Source organism: Emys orbicularis, chromosome 3 (assembly GCF_028017835.1).
Source record: "Emys orbicularis isolate rEmyOrb1 chromosome 3, rEmyOrb1.hap1, whole genome shotgun sequence".
NCBI classification, from domain to species: domain Eukaryota; kingdom Metazoa; phylum Chordata; order Testudines; family Emydidae; genus Emys; species Emys orbicularis.
The window spans coordinates 20,790,453-20,807,491 of NC_088685.1; the positions used below are offsets into that span (position 1 = coordinate 20,790,453).

At 48.7% G+C, this 17,039-nt stretch overlaps 1 protein-coding gene across 1 annotated transcript in view; it reads right to left on the reverse strand.

Moving 5' to 3' along the window:
* The window catches only part of KLHL29 (kelch like family member 29), a 469,081-nt gene that overhangs the window by 95,046 nt on the left and 356,996 nt on the right, over positions 1–17,039 (reverse strand). The window lies entirely within an intron of this gene.

Sequence of the window (17,039 nt, forward strand, 5' to 3'; positions counted from 1 at the left end):
GCAGATAAAAAATCATTTAAAAGAGCAGCCATGAAACCCCACACTTTCAAAAGGCATAATGCATTATCTAAAACAAAAATACTATGAGTATAAAATAGAAGAATTTAGCACGCTATACCTCTCTAGCGCCTCCTGTCTTGGAGTCCGGGAGATAGCCCTCTGGCTGTGTGGTTCAAGGCGTCAGCCCCCTTGCAAGGGGGGAAGTTAAACAAGTCCAAAGAAAAACTCAGTATGCTCCTGCAGCCCACAAAAACCTGAGTCTGAGGTGTTGGGAAGTCAAAGAGAAAACAAAGAAAAAAGAAAAAAAGAAAAAGGAGCCTGGTCTGCCAAGGCTCCCAAACCATTTCCCACATCAGCAATCCCTGCTTCCAGGGCCTGGGAAGCTCTGAGTTGTAGTCCTGGTCCTTCAGGGACTCACCCTGCACTGAGCAGGGATCCTCCCTTTTAAGGACCTGCCCATCTCCAGGCTTGACAAGCATCACAGGTGCACTGGGTTGAGGCTGATTTTGCCCAGAGGAGCTCTTTAACTCATTCCTGACTGGGGTGGTGTTCTGCCCCACCACATATCTTCCCCCTCAAGGCAGAGCTCAGGATCCCATTGTCGAAGCCCCACTTCCTGCAAAAAGAAGTCCCCATTACTATGTTTCTTTCCTGCATGGTATTGTACTCTAAACTATAGGGTTGGCAAGACAAGTACCATCACAGAAAACATGGGCTGATTTCCTTCATTGTACTTAGTCCCCGGAGGGGGGCGTGAGCCATAATGAGGGAGAAAGTATTACCCAATAAATAGTCCCTAAGGGCTGCCAGTGCTTCCTTTTTGATCACTGAACAGCCCTTTTCCCTGGGAAACAGCTTGCAACTTAGATTCAAGACTGGGTGCTCCTCAGGGTTCACCTCTTGTGAACGTACTGCCATAAGCCTCCATCAGAGGTGTCTGTCTATAAAGAAAACTCTTTGGAAAAATCTGGATGGGAGGGGGCAGGTTCCTGGCACTGTCAGTCTTTCGAGGCATTAAGGTTCTTCTCACCGGTTGTTGTGTCAGGGACCTTCCTTGGATTCCCATCTTTTATCATGTCTGCAGAGGGGCGGTGATGGTGGCAAAACTGGGAATGAATTGCCTCTAGTAGCCAGCTGACCCAAGGAAGTGCCTCACCTGCCTCATCTAAAAAAACGGATACGCTGACAATGCCTGCGCCTTGCTCACTAGAGGCCTAAGTTGGTCGCCTCCCACAGTGTAACCCAGGTAAGTTACTTCCTGATTTGCCAGTCTGCATTTTGCTGGACTGGCTGTGAGGCTCTCAGCCACGGATTGGAGGATTGCCCATACCTGTTGCAAGTGGTCATTCCAGTTGTCACTGTATGTAACTATGTCATCTAAATACACAGCAGCATACTGTTGGTGACCTCGGAGTACTCTGTCCATTAACTGTTGAAATGTTGCAGCTGCTTCATGTAAGTCAAAGGGCATTGTCCTGAAATGGAAGAGCCCAAAGGGTGTTAAAAAGACTGTTTTCTCTTGTGATGAAGTTGAAAATGGGCTCTGCCAATACCCATTTGTAAGATCCAAGTTGCTGATATACCTGGCAGTCCTTAAATATTCCAATAGCTTGTCCACTCATGGCACTGGGTACACATTCAACTCCCAGACGGCATAAACTTTTCAAAAGTCTATGCAGAAACATGTTGAACCATCAGTTCTGAACAAGAATGATGGGCCTTTGCCAGTTGCTTTGGGATTCCTCAACCACTCTTACATCCATCATAGCCTACAATTCCTCCAGGCCTATCTCCCACATCTTCTGAGGTAACGGCCCAGGGTTATTTCCAATCCACTGTCCCAGGGTTAGCTTGTTCTGGTGGTGTAACAGCTGGGTCTGACTTTTTGTTCAGGTAGAAGTTCAGTGCCCATTTGCATTTGCACTGGCTCTTGGGAATTGGGTGCTTGAGGCCCTAGTTATGGCTCTGGTGGGTAAGGAGTTATTAACATCCCCTCTCTAATTTTCCAAGGGTTTAGCAGGTTCACATGGTATAGCTTAGTTTCTTTACACTTCCCAGGCAGGCAGACCTCTTAGTCCACAGGGCCAAGCTGTTGAACCACTTCAAGAAGTCCTTGATACCTGGCTAGCAACTTTGAATCCGTGCTGGGAGGCAATATCAGTACTTGGTCCCCAAGTTGGAAGATCTGTAGGCATGCACCCTGGTTGTATGTTTGTTCTTGTGCCTGCTGGGTCCCCAACTGGTTTTCATGAGCAACTCCCGCCCCAGCTTCATGAAGCGCTCCCTAAGTTGGATAACAACTGGACTGTACTGGTTGCCTTCGGGTCCTGCTCTTCCCAGCCCTCATGTAGGAGGTCTAATACTCCTCGAGGCTGTTACTCATACAACAGCTTGAAGGGAGAGAACCCAGTGAAGGTTTTCTTATAGTAAACAGAGGAGAAAGTAGCCAGTCCCAATGTTTGTGATCAGAGGCTACAAATCTTTTCATACCACTGTCTTCAGGGTTTTGTTGAATCTTTCAACTAATCCATCTGCTTGTGGATGACAGACGGAGGTTCTTAGCAACTTGACTTTCACCAGGAACCATAGCTCCTGCACTACCTGGGATGTAAAGCTGGTCCCCTGATCCGTCAGTATCTCCTGAGGGACCCCTACTCAAAAGAAGAGTTACATGAGTTCTGGGGAAATTTCTGTCGTCTTTGCAGAGCACAGCAGGATGTCTTCTGGGTATAAGCTGGCGTAGTCTACAGTCACAAGAGTGTACTGATGCCCCTCTGCACTTCTCTCCAGGGGGGTCTAGCGTGTCCATCGTAATGTGCTTGCAGGGAATTTTGATCAGAGGGGGTGGGATTAAGAGGACCGTTGTGACATCCTCTGGGGTAGTTAACTGGCACTCGGAACAGGAGGCACAGTATTCTCTGACTGCCTGGTAGATGCAGGCCAGTAGATTTAAGCCAACACTCAGGACAAGGTTTTTCCCCAGCCTAAGTGCCCACCACAAGGACTAGGTTGTGTGCTAGTTGCAGGAGTGCCCGGGTACCCGTAATTAGGTCCTCACCTCCACAACCTATCTCGCTCAATGTGGCATTCTCCCCAGAGTATAAAATGGGGCTGCTGCCTCAGGGTTCTACCACCTCATCATTCACAATCTGCAATCTGATCATAGGCCCTGCTCAGCATAGAGTCCCCCCTCTGTTCACGGGAAAAATCCATGTCACAGGTAAGGGCTTCTAAATCTGGCGATGGGAATCCTTTGGCTACTGCTCTTGTCTGCAACCTGGATGGATGCCCCATGTATCTCAAACTCCCCTTAATGGGGTCTTCTGGTTCTCCTAACATGGCTATTCTCACTGGTCCAGGACCTGCCTCAGGCACCGGGAATGGGTCAGGGGCCACGGTTTCCAGTTTTCCTAGCTCATGGATAATTTCCCCAAAATATCACCAGTCACAACCAATAATGACAGGATAGGCCAGCACTGAGGATAGAGTCACCAGGAGGGCATCCATATTGCCAGCCCACACTTAACCATAGTCATCTGCTGGGGTAGGCCTTCATGCTCCTGTGAATGCATGATTGGAAGACTCTCTCAACTGGGGTCTCTTCTGCCCTGGCCAAGTCTGAGTGTATCCAACAGACCTTGCACTTCGTTCCATTGATCCACACAGGAACTGTTATTTTAGTGGGTACTTTCTTCCAAGCCCTGCTCTCTGCTGTCCACACCTTGGCGTACTGACAGGCTATAAGGTGGCATTCTCTTCGGATCTGTCCTGGTTACCCACATGAGAAACAGGTCAACATGTTGTGGTCTGTGCCCATTCTCTCATCCAATAATGACCCAGCCAGGTGTGGCATCTTAGTCCATACTACCCCCTCTCAATAGGGCAGCCAAGGACCAACCACCTTTTAGAGGGTTTTTCCTGGCTTGTTGATTTGACTCGCCCAGAGTTGGGGTGATCATCTTAACTGCTGAGAATCTGAAAACGAGAGTACTTGTCCCTGACTGGCAGAGGTTGGCCTTTCCTGACTGGGCTTCACATTAGACCAGCTTCTTAGGCCCAGGTTGCCCCCCCTTCTCCCTTATTGGGGGGTTCCTCAGAGACCACAAAGGTTTCCACCAGCTGCACTGTGTCTATTAGTGACCCCAGGTGGTGCCTCATTACCCACTCCTGCCCCCCAGGGGGGAATATTTGTACAGTATGTACATTATTACTCAGCCACTTGACCTCCAGTCCGCTCCTGTGGCCGTAACCACTGCCAGCAATGGTTCTTCAGTTTTTGGGCCACTTCCCATGGCCAGGCTCCCTAGGAATATGTTTCTGACTGGCAGTGATGGCAGTGCATTCTTCACTGACATTGAGAAAGTCCAGGATGGCAACCTTAACTCTTGCGTAATCCTGTGTGGCCATAGGGCCAGTGCTCTGGAGGCCATTGGGAGGCCACTGCCATAGGCTCAAAATTGGGTCAAAAAATCTGCAGGGTCATTGTCAGACCTCATCTTAGTGAACTTCAAATGCAGGTGGGAGAACTGGCCCTGGGTCCCTGGCCCTGGCTGCCAGACCCCTGGCTTCACTAGCATGCTGTTGCCCCATCAGTAACTGTTATAGCAGGTCCTCCTCCTAGGATGCTATTTCATGTAGTAGCTGCTGTTGTTGGGTCGTCTGATGCTGTTGAGTGTCCCATTGTTGCAAAAGTTGCTGTCTCTCAGTCAGCCACTTGAACCACAGCTCTGGATCCAGGTTGCTTTGCATGAGCTTTCAATTTCCCTCTAATTTGCCCTTGGATCAAGGCTGGGAAGCAAATGCGTGCACTCATCACCATTTGTAGCAGGCCATAGCTTTCTAGTGCCTCCATGGAAGAGGGTGAGGACTGCTCCCCTCTCAGAGACCAGGACACAGCCCTCCAGCTGTTCTGTTCAAGGACTTGGCCCCTTTGTGGGCGGAAGTTAAAGGAATCCAAACAAAAAGTCAGTATACTTCCACAGCCCACAATAACCAGAGTCTGAGGCCTTTGGGATGCCAAAGACCAAAAAAAAAAAAAAAAGATGAAAAAAGTACCAGCCCTCTCCTTTTTGCGAGAGCATAGGTGGCCAAAGCTCTCAAGTCATTTCCTCAGTCAACAACCCCCGCTTCCAGAAGCCAAGGAGCTCTGAGTTGCAATTGTGCTCATTCAGAGCACTGCCCTGCACTGAGCCAGGATCTTCCCTTTTAAGGACCTGCCCATCTCCAGGCTCCAAAAGCCCCACAGGTGCACTGGTTTGAGGCCAATTGTGCCCAATGGAGCTCTTTTAACCCTTTCCTGACTGGGGTAGGGATCTGCCCACCACAAATAGTATATGTATAAAATGAAGTATTTCGGGAGCTTAAATACACTCTGGAAATCATCAAAATACAACACCAAAACCAAACTCAAGATTTATCAGAGCTGAGTACTTTCAACACTACTTTATAGTGCAGAATGTTGGGGAATAAGAAAGTAGGACATGTCCAAACTGTCTTCATTCCATACAACCTGCCTCAGAAAAATCCTACGTATCTTTTGGCCCAGAACAATCTCAAACCAAGATCTATTGACACAGTGCAGCCAACAGGATCTGAGCACCATCATTGCCAGGAGGCGGCGGAGATGGATCAGTCATGTGCTTCGGATGGAAACTGATTCCATCACCAGAGTAGCAATAATATGGACACCTGAAGGCAAGCGAAAACGAGGCCGCCCGAAAACAATATGGCAAAGAGCTGTGGAAGCCGAGCTGAAAAACCTGGGGCACAGCTGGGGAACCATTGAAAGACTTGCCAGAAACAGACAGGAGTGGAGGAGCTTCGTCACTGCACTAAACACCAGAGGCGTAATAGGAACATGATGATGATGAAAATATTAAGACTCGATGTGTGGCTCTAGATATTCAGTGGGCTCTTAGTGGATAGAACCTGAGATCTTCAACACCAAAATACAGTCTTCTACCATTTGAGTTTAAAGGAATAACTTCATTAGCTGATGGCAGTAGTAGGCTCTTATCTTTTATGTGGACTAGCCATGAGGAAGACGACTAGGAATGGTTCACTTAGCCAGGAACTCCCTTATGAAAGTTTGGAAAAATGGTGGCAGCTTGAAATGTACAGAAGTTCAACTGGTAAAAAGCTTAATTCCCCCCCCCTAGCAACTTATGGATGTGAATTGTGGGAGATTAATGCTACTGACAAGAAGAAAATGGAAGCCTTTGAAATATGGTGCTGGCAGAGACTCTTGTGTATCTCCTGGATGGAAAACAAGACAAATGTCTGTGTTAGAAATATTATTGGAGAGAAGCAGAGCCTGCTGTCGGAAATCAACAGGTGGATATGTATGTCCTTTTGGTCACATCAAGCATAGAGATGGAAATAACCTCAAGAAAGTTTTCATGGAAAGAATGGGGTTAGGTCATGGTGGTAGGAAATGATCGGTAAGGAGATGGATAGATGGTATGGGACAGATTACCGGGAGGTCAGCTGCTGAGTGCTCAAAAACAGCAATGGATTGAGAAGGTTTTAAAAAATCCTGCTATGATGTCACCAATAGTCACATGCAAATAAATGGATTTTGTTTTTATTTACTTATCTAGTAGAGAAAGTAGACATTTCCACAGTACACATTTTCACACGTTTAGCCAGTGTGTTATACATATAGGGTATTGACAACTTGTCAGGGAATCATTACAGAAGCATTCCTTATGGGTTTAATCCAGAATATTTTAGAGCATCATAGTGCCAGGTTTTGGGAATAATCACAGCTCTGCTGGACACACATGAGACAGCTAAATAGTAGACTGAAGCTGTCAGAATCATTCCCTTTCTTTTGAGCAGCAACCAGGATGAAATGGGCTGGGGGTAAAAAGAGAAGATAACCCTTTTGGAGCAGAAAGGAGTGAAAATGTGTGAAACGGAGCCTCAAAGAGGCACAGAATCACTGCACAGTCCCACCATCAGTAAAAATGAGTTCTTTAACAGACTTGAAGTGGGGCACACTCTTCTGTTTGTCTTTTGCATGTAACTGCCCTTTCAGGGTACATCTCCCAGTACAGTCAGTTTTTATACCCTTTGATTTTTCTATGTAGTTTTTGTTTGGTTTTGTGTAATACAGTTTGAATGAGAAGTTTTTTTGAAATTGGTCTTGGCTACAATTTATCAGGGTTTCTTAATGTCAGATTGTATCTCTAACACGACATTCTACAAACACTGGTAGAAAGGTGAGCTAATCAAACACACCAAACTACTACACCACATATCCACAACTAATAGTGTTGGGAAGGAGTAGTGTGCCGAATGCTGAGGAGTAGTCTGTTGTGTTTGGAGGTGGTCGCTTGGTAAAGAAGATGATGGAATAATGGAATCCCTAAGGGGGGGCTGAGTTAAGGTTGTGGCACATGGTCTGTGGGGTACAGTATTTGCAACAAAGGTAACGTCTGTCTGTCGGGATGGAGGAATACGGAATATGTATTGTTAAGTGGCTTGCCTTCATTTTCTTTCTTTGTGGGTTTGTATTTGGTATGTTATGTGCACAGCAACCTTAAGGGCTTCATAACTAAGTTTTTTGTATATTAGTTTCTATGTATTATTTAGATTGTGGCAGAACCCCAAACATACAAGGCACTGCACTGGAAGATACAGTTCCTACCCTGAAGAGTTTACAGTCTAAAAAGAACAATCAATTGGTGGGGCAAAAGGTTAAAACACAGAAGCATAGAGATAAGGATGATCACACAACTTGTCAGTTGCACAATTTTGTGCATATGTATATGTGAGGCTGTATTATATAGTATATTTACAAGACTACATATGGGTTTGTGAGTCTCTTGTGGGATTAACCAGAAGAGAGGGAGAATGAGAAAATGAAAGATGTTCTTGAAAACCAATCCCCACTCCCCCAAAACACAAACCAAACCAAATCCAACACCCCCTTCCTTCTTCCACAAGAGCAAAGGGAATAGGAAGAAATATTGGACGTGCACATTTTTTGTGAACAAAATGTTCCTTTACTCAGATTTGCTCCAGTCAGAAATCCCTCTTTAAATGGGGTTACAATTCTTAATGCTCATCATTCCTTTAAATACACATTCTTTTAAAATTGGACTCAGCTGTGTAGTGTTTATACCTAGGGCCATACCAAATTCACGGTCCATTTTGATCAATTTTATGGCCATAGGATTTTAAAAATAATAAATTTCATGATTTCAGCTATTTAAATCTGAAATTTCACGATGTTGTAATTCTAGGGGTCCTGACACAAAAAGGAGTTGGGGGTGAGGGTCACAAGGTTATTGTAGGGGAGGTTGCAGTACTACTACCCTTATTTCTTCGCTGCTGCTGGCGATGGTGCTGCCTTCAGAACTGGGCTGCTGGAGAGTGGTGGCTGCTGGCTGGGATCCCAGCTCTGAAGGCAGAGCCGCCGTTAGCAGCAGCGCAGAAGTAAGGATGGCATGTAATGTTCCCTCTAATTTTTTATATCCGTGTGCGGAATTGATGGCGTCATTAGGCCTATATATGAACCAGAGTTCTTCCATGTTTAAACTCTGTTCTTCCATGTTTAACTCTAAGCGGCCTTAAAAGCCAAGGACAGGAATTGGAATGTGTAAATAGTCAGTTACCTATTACGACCTTGCTTATAACCAGGTCCTAAGCAATAATGATGAGGTTTGCATGTTTCTAGCTGGAGGAAACATGCAAACATAGTAAACTAGAGTAAATAGGACCCAATGATTGTTTAGAGGAATGTTACTAACAAGCTAGATTTATAGCCCTAGAATGACTTAACGGCTTAAATGTATAAACATGTCTTCGGTAGAGAAGGGAGGGGGAATAGGAGGTGGTGATACAGAGGGAGAGAAGGGGGGGCTTAATTGTAAAGTATAAGAAGAGAGAAGCTGCTTTGTTCTGTGTGCTCGATTTGAGATTTGCCTGTCTCCTTGCACCACTTTGAGATCTCAAATAAACCTTTGATTGTTTCTCCACCCCGGTGTGTTTATTGGCGCGAAGCACGCCGGGCAACGAACCCCTGTTGCTTTGCCTCGGGCACCTCTGTGCCAGCAACAGAATGACTTTTGCTATGTGCACCAATATGGAGGTGATGTGTGGCGAGGGTGGGGCTGAGGGGTTTGGAGTGTGGGAGGGGGCTCAGGGCTGGGGCAGAGGGGTGGGGTGCAGGGAGGTGAGAGCTCTGGCTGGGGTGCGGGAGGGGGCTCAGGGCAGGGCAGAGAGTTGGGGTGCTGCGGGGGAGGGCTCCAGCTGGGGGTGCAGGCTCTGGGGTGGAGCCGGGGATGAGGGGTTTGAGGTGCAGGCTGCCCCGGGGCTGAGGCAGGGAGAGAGGACTCCCCCAAGCCCTCTCTTGCCACGGCAGCTCCGAGGCTGGGACTGGGGGAAAGGTGCCTCTCCCCTGTCCGTGGCAGCTCTGAGGCTGGGGGAAAGGCGCCTCTCCCCGCCTGTGCGGCCCTTGATAGGCTGCTGTGCGGCAGCGCAACTTAGAGGGAACTTAGATGGCATAGTATGGGATTGCCACCCTTACTTCTGTGCTGCTGCCTTTAGAGCTGGGCCCTCAGTTGGCAGCTGCCACTCTCCGGCCGCCCAGCTCTAAAGGCAGCAGTGCAGAAATAAGGGGGGCACTACCATAGCATGCCATCTAAGTACCCTTACTTCTGCACTGTTGCTGGGGGGGTGCTGCCTTCAGCGCTGGGCGCCTGGCCAACAGCCGCCGCTCTCCGGCTGCCCAGCTCTGAAGGCAGAGCGGAAGTAAGGGTGGTAATACTGCGACGCCAGTAAAATAACCTGGCAACCCCCCAACAACTCCCTTTTGGATCAGGACCCCCAATTTGAGAAATGCTGGTCTCCCCTGTGAAATCTGTATAGTATAGAGTAAAAGCACACAAAAGACCCGATTTCATTGGGAGAGACCAGATTTCATAACGCATTTTTCACGGCCATGAATTTGGTAGGGCCCTATTTATACCTTACAAGCACAAATAAAAGACTTCAGGGAAAATCCTGGCCCCACTGAAATCAATGGAAACACTCCTATTGACGTCAATGGGAACAAGATTTCACCCTTAATCTTTTTCTTTTGCATGGCAGTAGGAAGACTAACATTTAAAAAATAAATAGTAAATATGGCTGTTCTCACAAATTCACATGTGCCTAGATGTATTTTTATGGCATACAAACTACCTTAAGATGAATGCCAGCATCTTTTCTATTCATATCTTGACTTTCCAGGCCCTATAGAAACTCCCCCAGTATTCCATATCTAATGTAATATATGAAAGCACTTCAATTTGATGCCTGCGATTTTCACCCTGTGGTAGCACATTGCCACTTCTTTATAGCCACCTGTCTTGATACTTTACAAAACCTCTTATGATTTGTGAAACATCCTACTTTCTGCAGGCGAAATGTTATTTAAAAGTGAATTCTATAACAGCTTTCAAGGTATCTGAAAGTGTTTTACATAGTAATGAGTTAGTGACTAGTCACTGCAATACTACATAGGCAAATTCAGCTGTCATTATGCACACAGCTGAAGTTTATATGTATAGGAATGGACATTATAATTTTTATTTTTAAATAGCAGAATCTCAGTGGACAGAAAAGCTAAAGCCAACTTTTTTCATAAAGTGCAAGAGGACTTTAATTTCCACATGGGCAACGAAAAAAGGGGGGCAGCAGAGATCTGTAGTTTAAGATACCGTCACCAGGTGGGCATTATAAATCTTCAAGCATGTCACCCTATAAACTGAAATGAGTTTGACATAACTACTTCAGTGTATTTACCATTTATGACCTCATGCCTGTACTATTTAACAGATATCTCTATTGCTAACATACTAAAAGTAAAGTATTACACATAGGAATGCAGCACAAACATAGTACTGCAATGCAGTTTCAGCTCTGGGAAGATGTCCAAGTTCTGATGAGACAACTCATGATCTCTTAGTCCAGAGTCAAGTACTACAAGCTGCACACCAAAATGCATTTGTAGTGTAAATCTGGAACAATTTAACAGAGTTACTCCTAGGCCCTGATCTGGCAAATACCTAGGCCTTGTCTATACATGAAAGTTATACTGATTTAACTAAATTGATACAGTTGATTTAATTAAGCTTATACAGCCTCTCTGTCTGAACAATCGTAAATCAGTTTAGGAGTTCCTTATACTGATTTAGTTTAACTCAATTTTTTACTCCCATTTGGTGATGCAGGGGGGAGCAGGAAAAGGATTTATTTCCTCCCTGCAGAGCAGGAAATGTTGGGGCCTGTCTACAGTGTGCCAAAGAGGTGTGATCTGTAAAGAACATAGTTCTGTTCCAGTTAGAGTGCAGCACGGTAGTGCGCTTTACAAATCACACCCCTCTAATGTGCTTTGCTGGTTCAGTGTAGGCAAGCACTTGGTATCAGTTACAGGCAATGGGAATTGTCCAGCCGGGGCACCCTTCTGAAAGTGCCTCAATGACACTCCATCCACACTAGGGTTACCATATTTTAATTTTTAAAAAGGAGGACACTCCATGGGCCCCCGCCCCCGCCCTAACTCCGCCCCTTCCCCGCCCCAGCCCCGCCCCCAGCCCCGGAACGCTCCGCCCCCTGCTCCTCCCCCTCCCCTGCTTCCCGTGAATCAAATGTTCGCGGGAAGCCTGAAACAGGGAGGCAGCAGGTAAGCTGGGGCGGGGTGCGGCACAGCGCGGCTCAGTCCGGCCCCCCTGGCTGAGCGGCTCCCTTCAGTGGCCGGCCGGCCCAGGCCAAGAGGCTCTGGCCCCGGCGTCTCCCGCCTGGCTGGGCCCCCGGCCCCCGGCCAAGTGCCCGCACCCCCGGCCGAGCACCACGCCGGCCCCCGGCCAAGTGCCCGCGCCCCCGGCCCAGCACCGTGCCGGCCCTGCGCCCCGCGCCCCCGGCCGAGCATCGCACCGACCCCGGTCCCGGCCCTGGCCCCTGGCCGAGCGCCCGCGCCCCCGGCCCCAGCCCCGGCCGAGCACCGCGCCGGTCCCGGTCCCGGCCCCGGCCAAGTGCCCGCGCCCCCGGCCCAGCACCACGCCGGCCCCGTGCCCCCGGCCCCAGCCCCTGCCCAGCACCGCGCCGGCCCCCAGCCCAGCACCACACCGACCCCGGTCCCGGCCCCGGCCCCAGCCCCGGCCGAGCACTGCACCGGTCCTGGTCCCGGCCCCGGCCAAGTGCCCGCGCCCCCGGCCCAGCACCGCGCCGGCCCCGTGCCCCCGGCCCCAGCCCCTGCCGAGCACTGCGCTGGCCCCCGGCCCTGGCCCCGGCCCCCGGCCCAGCACCGCGCCGGCCCCGCGCCCCCGGCCCCAGCCCCGGCCGAGCACTGGTCCCGGCCCCGGCCCCCGGCCAAGTGCCCGCGCCCCCGGCCCCCGGCCCAGCACCACGCCGGCCCCGTGCCCCCGGCCCCAGCCCCTGCCCAGCACCGCGCCGGCCCCCAGCCCAGCACCACGCCGGCCCCCGCGCCCCCGGCCCCAGCCCTGGCCGAGCACTGCGCCGGTCCTGGTCCCGGCCAAGTGCCCACGCCCCCGGCCCAGCACCGCGCCGGCCCCGTGCCCCCGGCCCCAGCCCCTGCCGAGCACTGCGCTGGCCCCCGGCCCCGGCCCCGCACCGGCCCCGCGCCCCCGGCCCCAGCCCCGGCCGAGCACTGGTCCCGGCCCCGGCCCCCGGCCAAGTGCCCGCGCCCCCGGCCCGGCCCCCGGCCCAGCACCGCGCCGGCCCCATGCCCCCGGCCCCAGCCCCTGCCGAGCACCGCGCCGGCCCCCGGCCCTGCACCGCTGGGTCCTACCTCCCTATTTTCCCGGACATGTCCGGCTTTTTGGGATTTCCTCCCGGACGGGGATTTGAGGCCCAAAAAGCTGGACATGTCCAGGAAAATCCGGACGTATGGTAACCCTAATCCACACCAAGCCCCAGCCTTGCAAATGCACACCAGCTATAAGAGAAACTGATGTAAGTGCCAACACAAGGAGATTGCCCTGATTTAACTAAATTAGTTTCTGCACTGGTTTTGTTAAATTGATATAACCCCTGAGGGTAGCCAAGGCCTTTACTACCAAATGGAATGCTTAGCACAGTAAGTAGTCAAATGTATTTCAGTATGAGAACTCAAGTATGCAAGCGCTAGGTGGGGTAGTAAGTGTCCGCAGGGTCCAGTCGAGACAGTAGTGTAGCAGAGGAGAAGAAACATAGTTAGCCAGAGGAGAGTCTACAGTTATTGTTCTGGACTCTGATTCTCCTTTTACTTACACCAGTATGGTGGTGTGTGTGTATATATATATATATTCAAATACATTTATGCTGAAACTAACATACAATACTATCAAAATAAGATTAAGGAAAAAGTATGGTTTTGTTGATGGTTTTAGGCTCTTAAAAAAAAATTCTAGTCTGCTAAACCTGTTTTTTTTCCTTTTCCTTAAAAGTGTTAGATCTTTATTTCGTAACTATCACTTATGTACTTGCTATTTCCTCCTAGCAGTATTTTTAAAGGTGGTAATATATCACAGTAGAATGTGATTAGGATAATTTAGTGCATTCCTTATAACACTAAATTGCTAAAGACTGACATGGTATCTAGAGTAGGCTGCAACCCCTCCCCCCCTTAAATATGTAATACTGTAAGTGCAAAGTAAGATTGAAAATGAAGTAGTAGCCAGGGGTCTTCTGCATTTTTTAAAAGAAGATTTAGGTTACATTTTCCAGAGTGGCTAAGTCTCTTAGGACCCTGGGACTTAGGCTTCTAAGCATATATCTACACTGTAATGTAAACCCAGGGTTCAAACTCAGGCTTAATGCTACCCCCCTTCTGTCTACACACAAATCTGCTAACCCAGGGCTTGGACCCCGGGCCCCAGAACCCCATGGGGGTGGAAGGTCCAAGTCTGAATCAAGCTGTGACCCAGGGCTCAAGTCCTATTGCTTGCCATTATAGATGCAGCACCACTGGATTCATGCTCCGGGAGTATGCCAAAAGGATCCCACAATCTCATGAGCTGACTTTCTTTGCCCTCTGGACAGTCAAGTTTGGTGGACATTCGAGTTTTCCCACACTGCACCACGAACAAAGGGCTAGAGTGGCCTCATTTCAGGAGGACTAGGAAATCTGGGATATGGATGGTTGAACTCAGGTCTGTGTACTGCAGTGTGGACACTGGAGCCCAGGGTTTGGGCCTGGGGTACAAAATTTTTAACCTAAGGTTGACAATCAATGTACATACTCAAGCCCTGAGTTCTCTAACCGAGGGTCAGCTGACTTGAGTTCCACTAAGTGTAGGCTGTCCACTACCCCTATGCTTACATTACAGTGTAGACATTCCCACAGAGTTAGTAGAACTCGAGTTAGGAGATACTGGATTTAATCTACGGCTTGAGCATCTACACTCATTTGTAACCGTAGATTAGGAATTGTTGAATCCTGGGTCCCAACCAGGGGCTCCAGCATCTACAGTGCATTATGTGGGCCTGAGTCCAACCACCCATATCCCAGACTTCCTAGCACCCTCCCAAATGTGGCCATTCTAGCTCCTTGTTCATGGTGCAGTGTCCACCAGGAAAACTTGACTGTCCACCAAACTTGACTGTCCAAGGACAAAGAAAGTCAGTTCATGGGATTGTGGGATCCTTTTGGTGGGCTCCAAGAGCACGTGTCCAGTGGGGCAGCATCTACACTGCAAAGCAATAGGGCTTGAATCCTGGGCCCTGTCTTGATTTGGACTTGGACTCTCCAACCCCATTGGGTCCTGGGCCCTGGATCCAAGGCCTGGGTTAGGACAATTTTTCTGTAGATGGAAGCCAAGTTAGGCTTGAGCCTAAATTCGAATAACGGGCTTACATTGCAGTGTAGACATGCCCTAAGTGATTTAGGTGCTTTTGTAAATTTTACCCTATATATAATTTGTCATAAAAGGAAAATGTTGATACTAACATCTGTAGTAATAGGGTCAGATTGCATATTAGTAAAAGGTAATATTTTGAGGGAGGAGACCAATACTATAAAATGGCTACATAGTACACTGCTGGACCCTTAAACTTTATCTATTCTGCAGGAATTTGCCTACCTTAGGTAAGAATGGGTTCACATTCAAGCAGGAAAAACTTTCTGCAGGAGAAGTGTTTGTGTGTGTGGGAGGGGGGGTGGAGATATGATTCTCCTGGTTTTACAACATTTTAACTCCATTGGGCTTTTTGTGTTCTACTTGATTAACACTTTTGTAAGTGAAAGAATCAGAGTCCAGACCTATAACTGTAGAATTTCCTCTTGTTAACACTTTTTCTTCTGTTGTTTTCCCTTCAGAAACTTGGGGAAAAACCCAGAAAGTAGACATTTATTCCCAGTTCTCATGGTTTATAGTATCTATTCTGGAAATTAGTTGAAATAAATATAGACCTTTAAAGCTACTGTGTATCAAGTAGAGCTCCAATCAGAGAAAAGGGGACTTCATCAGCACAAAAGGCAATGTCTAGAACCCAGTGACAAACACTATTGTACTCCTCTACCTAACCTGACAAAAGGCCTGTACATCAAGAACTGGACTTTAGTCATTAGTGACTAGAATGGACTCTACCTGAAACTGGTCCTTTTTAGTCGTTTCTGACATTTAAAAGAGAATACCACAACTGCTCAAGGAATACTGTGCATCAAAAATCATCCATATGCTCAAAGTATACAGCCTGAAAGAGTTCAACCATGTAAAATTAAAAAAGTAAGAGCAACACTTGATGAGGAAGAGGCTGATAATGTGAAGGGATTATAGATTTATGCGTAGTCCATAAAGAAACAATATTGCTGATTAAATATCAGAAAGTAGGTGGCAAAATAGATTGGAACACAGAGTTCAGAGGAGAAGGGCAGGGACTGAACCCAATGGAAAGGGACACCAGGATGAAGACATCTGGCAGTCGGGGAGTCATGAATAAGGAAAGGTTGGTTAGGCAGCTGGGGAACTGTAGCGGGGTGGCTACCCCGCTCCTGCCTGAGGGGTTTAAAAGAGCCCTGGCAGAGGGCTGGGGCAAAGGGAAAAGCTACTGGGCTGACTGGGGAAGTAGCCACAGCTGGGCCATGCCCCAATCAGGCCCCAGCTGGCCTGTATAAGAAGGCTGGGAGCCAAGAGTCTCTCTCTGCCTTCAGAGGGAGAAGGGCCTGGTTGCAGGGAGCAGAGCAGAGTATCTGAGTGGAGCAGGGCTGGGGAAAGGCTGAGGAGCTGGGGAGCTCCAGCCTGGATAGCCCCAGGCTTCAGCCTGGTAATAGGCCAGAAGGTACTAGGGGTTGCAGAGGGCAGCCCAGGGCTAGGCCAAGGCAGCAGTCCAAACCCCCCTTGCCAGTGATGAGTGGCCGATACTGCAGTCTGCCTCAGGGAGCGGGGGCTAGTTGGTGACTGGCAGTGGCCTTATTCTGAGGTGAGGTAGGGTTAGTGGGTGGGGGTTCCCCTGGGAGGGGAGACCTAGTGTGTGGGTACTGCCAGGGGGCAGCACCCAGAGCAAAGGGGCACCGGGGTCCTGGGAGGGACACTGGGGCCAGTGCAGAGGACAAGGCGGATCACCGGCCTGCAGAGGGCGCTCCAGAGGCTGGTCAGCTAATTCCCTGGACGACCAGCAGGAGGCGCCGCAGGGGTGAGTCCGGACCCTCTTACAGGAACCAAGACAGCAAGATCTTGAGATGCCAGAGACTTGTGCTAAGTCATAGAAAAGGATGGAATGTTTCACAGTATCAAAAACAATACGGAGGCCAAGAAGGATGAGAAGAAAAATCCAAGGTCACATGAGAAAAGAGCATTAACCACATACAAAGGGATAGTTTCAGGACTCTGTCAATGGCTGAAACCAGACTAGAAAAGTATCAGAGGTTGTTTTACATAATTAAAAAAATATACTAGTCTAACGCCACATAGACATAGATACATATATATACCAAGGGGAGCCCATTAATGGCAGTCATGTGGGAGTTAAATCCTCATGCACTAGGCTAACAATGTAATGAAAGATATTAAAATGATCAATTATGGAACTTCCTCAGTGACAGATATGAA